Source organism: Sesamum indicum, linkage group LG2, assembly GCF_000512975.1.
Source record: "Sesamum indicum cultivar Zhongzhi No. 13 linkage group LG2, S_indicum_v1.0, whole genome shotgun sequence".
Classification (NCBI taxonomy): domain Eukaryota; kingdom Viridiplantae; phylum Streptophyta; class Magnoliopsida; order Lamiales; family Pedaliaceae; genus Sesamum; species Sesamum indicum.
This window is the reverse complement of record NC_026146.1, coordinates 8137369-8142041: the sequence shown is the minus strand read 5'-3', so window position 1 is coordinate 8142041 and position 4673 is coordinate 8137369.

Sequence of the window (4673 nt, the reverse complement as noted above, 5' to 3'; positions counted from 1 at the left end):
AATTATTTTTTTAAAATCTAACGGTTGAGATTAATTGATTAGATCTAACGATCAGTATTTGATCAAAGAAGATCCAACGGTCATTAAAATAAGAAATAATATATATTAAGTAAGGGTATAACGGTCATTTTCTAAAAAATTAACGCCGTTAGTTGGATTTAACGGAGATGGGGCAATTGAGCTGAATTTTACAAAATACAGGTGGGCTTTTAGCCTATTCTCATAACAAGAGGGTTGTTTTTGCAGACTTTTTAAAACACAGGGAGGTTTTATGCATTTTGACTTGGTGGAAATTGCACTATACCCTCTTCCTTCTATTTAAATGTAATTTTTCAAAAGAAATATTGGGATCTATTTTTATGTAATTTGTGCAATTTTATTTTTGAAGCTATGTGTAATATCTGAAAATATGTTTCGATTTTTGTAATGTATGTTAAATTTATGTAATCAGTGTTAATTCTATTTAATTTCTATAATTTATGACAAATATAGTTTAATGTGATATTTAATATCTGAAAATAATAAAAAATATGATATTTTGAATACTTTTGAAATGTCTGAACTTAATGTGAAATTTTTTCTGTAATTTTTCTGTAATGATGCAATTCTAAAAATTTATATTTTATGAAAAATTGTTGAAAAGAGTTTCTGAAATTTTTTTAAATTTATTTTTCTGAAATTTTTCTGAAAATGTATGAAATTTCTGCAATTTATTTCATTTCTTCTGAAATTCCAAAATTCTGAATTCCTAAATTTTTTAAATTATTTCTGAAATTTTTTAAATTTATTTTAATTTTTCTGTAATCCTATGAATATTAGGAAAAAAAGTTGGGATTTAATTTTACGTAATTTCTAGAAAGTATGTGTAATTTGTGTAATTTTATGAATATGTATAAGTTGTGTAAATTTTATGAATATGTCTAATTTGTGTTGTTTTATAACTTGTGTTAATTTAAGAAAATATGTGTAATTTCTGAAAAAAATTTGAATTTATTTTTCTGAATTTTTTTTTGGTAGTTTCTAAAATTATATATTTATGTATTTTTTAAATTTTATTTTAATTTTTCTATAATCTTATGAATATTAGGGGAAAAAATTGGAATTTAATTTTGTGTAATTTTTTGAAAATGTGTGTAACTTGTGTAATTTAAATCCCATTTCTTCATTTAAATAGAAGGAAGAGGGTATAGTGTAATTTCCACCAAGTTGTTGATTTTCCCTCCAATTCTCCATGTTTTCCCTCCAATTCTACATGTTTTCCCTCCATATTTAACAGCACCTAACGGATTTCAGCAGCTGCCGTTAAGTTTTAACGGAAATCCCCAATCGGGACTGAAATTGGAAAAAAAATCCACATTCAGGATCAAATGTGCGAATTACACTTAGTATGGGACTAAAATTGGAATCCGGTCCACTTATGGGACCAAAAATATAATTTACCCCATATCTTTTAGAGAAACCATGACCATAAGACGAGCTTTCTATCTATCAATTTCACCAACAACGTTCGTCTTTAGTTATAAACTCACTGGTAAGGAATCAAACCAACATCCTGGGGTAAAATACAATTTATCACTTATGATAAGTGAAATGTTAGAAAAAAAATCCTATGAAAAAAAACACCTCAACATTTAGAAAAAAATACCACATTGCTTTACTAACCTCATTAGAACTCAGTTGTAAATGTTCAAAGATTATAATACCCTTACATATATTGAATACCTTATACCGTTGACTTTCACAACACAGAACAAAAATTTGGGGATCGATCGTTGAAGGAGAAAAAATCCAAGAATATCAAAAATACTAATTTTCTTCAATTTCTTCTTGAAATCTACAAAAACTAAGAAAATTGAAGGGAGAAAAGCTTGATTGGATAGACAAAGGGCTCCACCCTGTTTGGTCCGGGTCGTTGTGCTTGAAGGCGAAAAGGCATGGAGGTTGCTGTGCTTAAAGACGACTGACACTACAAAAATAGACAGGATTTGTATCGGCTTTTCTGGAATGGCTATACACATAGCTTTTGTAATGGATTTGTAACACACAGGACATGCTGCCATCAATAAAAGGATAATAAAAAAGAAATCTTTTGTAACACCAAAAACGTTACAAAACCCTCTACAAAATTGGTGTGTGCTTAAAGCCATTACAAATTTGTAGGCCGTCACTAATTTTTGGATGATTTTTGCAATGGATAATTTTTCAGATATCAAGCAGTTACAAAGGTAGTGATAAAAACCGTTTCAAAGTACATGAAAAGACGATGTTGCACGAACAGTCACATTAAAGACGATTTTTTTTGTGAAGGCCGTTACAAAATAACGGCTATTTTTTGCGTTCCGAAGGCCGTTACAAAAGTCGTTACAAAAAAAAAAAAAACCTTATATATATTTATTTTGTTTCATTTCATTTATTGTAAAAATTCTTATACTAACTACAAACACTTTCATCACTCTAATTTTCATGCATATACATTTGACTAGCTTGTAGATTATTAATCGAATTTTGGACCGTCAACTAGTGTTGATCATTACTTAAGTTGGTTGACTAGGTAACAGAGACTAATTTAATACTTTATTGTGTTTAATTAAATTAATTGTAGTACATTTACTTATTTTGTTAATTTTATGATTTTTTATTAATCTTATACTATGTTAATTATATGTATTCTCCTAAATTGTGTACGCAGTACTGTAATATTTATAAATATGTAGGTCATCAAATTAAAAAACTAATTATATATACATTTTTGTGTATGAATGCAATGATATATGTATAATCATGTTACGAGAATTGAGAAGATGGATGTATAGTAAGAACATACAAAGAAGGGCAGGTTTGACACTGGAGTTTGAGGATGGGTTTAAACTCTAATAGAATGGCCAAAGGGTCAGCGTGGACATTGGATGGAGGCAAAATTAGGCGTCCTTGCCAAAAATACAAAAACACAAAGTTCAAAACATCCGATGATATTAGTTATCACTTGTGCATGCAAAGATTTATACCAGAATATCATAATTGGACTTTTCATAGAGAGGATAGGGTGCAGGAGTACTTTTACTCTAATGCCTGAGGAACAACCCTCAGTTGCCCATATTGAGGGTAATTATTCACATTGCGGTGATGTAAAACATATGGATTAGGCGCAGTGGATGGTTTTTTATGCAGCCGCAAGTTTTTTCTTCTTCTAATGATGTTGTGCCTGATTATGGTACGAGGTCCTGTCCTGTTGATGCTGGTCCTTTTTCATATTATTACGGCGGTGGCTCTTATGATTATGAGTCAGTGTTGGCAGACTGTTTTTACAATGTAGTGCATGCTGCTGATTAGCCATTGTAGAACGGATGCACCCAATCTCAATTGGCAACTATTACTGAATTAGTGGATATCAAGCGGACTGTCATATTTCTGAGCGATCATAACTGATGAACTATTCCCCCGGGTCATACCCTCTCAAAAGATTACTACAGCAAGAAAAAATTGATAAAGAATTTGGGTTTACCCATTAAGAAGAACGATGTGTGTAAGAATGGTTCCATATTGTACTGGAAGGATGACGTCGATTTGGAGTACTGCATGTTTTGTGGGAATGCTACGTACAAGCTGACCCGAGGGCGAGACGCACGCCGCAAGAAGTCCCCGTATGCCGTTCTTAGGTACCTACCGCTTACTCCCCGTCTGCAGAGATTGTATTCTTCGATGACAACTACCGAGCCCCTGATGTGGCATGCCACACATCAGACAGAGGAGGGGTCGATGTGTCATCCATCCGATGTCGAGGCTTGAAAGCATTTCGACCAGATGTACCCTGATTTCGCAGAACAGTCGCATAATGTTCAGTGGGTTTGTACAAACAGTGTTTCCCCTCACGGTCAGTACGGTCGTACTTATTTATGTTGCTCCGTTATCATTACATCATACAATCTTCCCCACGGTATGTCCATGAGTTCTGAGTATATGTTCCTGAAGATGGTAATCCCTAGCCCTTCTAATTCGAAGCATCTGATCGATATGTACTTTGAACCGTTGATCGAAAAGCTGCTGCAGTTGTGACATGTGGGTGTTCGGACATACGACAATGGCTCGAACAACGCATTCATCATGCGGGCGGCATTGATGTGGATGGTGAATGACCTACCCGCTTGTGGGATGGCATCTGGGTGGAGTACCATCGGTGTTATGGGTTGTCCGATTGTATGGATGACACAAGGACATTCCATCTATAGCACGGTAAGAAAGCATGCTACTTTGACTGTCATAAACAGTTTCTCCCTGAGCACCATCCCTACTTAAGAAATAAGAAAGCCTTCACGAAAAATCATGTCGAACATAAGATTGCACGTCCAAGGCTGGTAGGAGACAAAATCCTAGATTGGCTGGTAGACATTAGTCCAGCCGTTGACACTCCCTTTTGGCTATGGTAGCGACCACAAGTAGACGAAGAAAAACATCTTTTGGGATCTTCCACACTAGTCTACGCATCTAATCCTACACAATTTGATGTCATGCATATTGCCACGACTGTCACGTATTCATGCAGAAATTGATCCCGACCACCTTTCATGAGATGTTTCCAGAACATGTATGGAGTGTTTTAATGGAGGTTAGTCTTTTATTCCAAAGTATATGTTCGACCACGCTTGATGTAGGCAAGCTATATGAGCTAGAATACG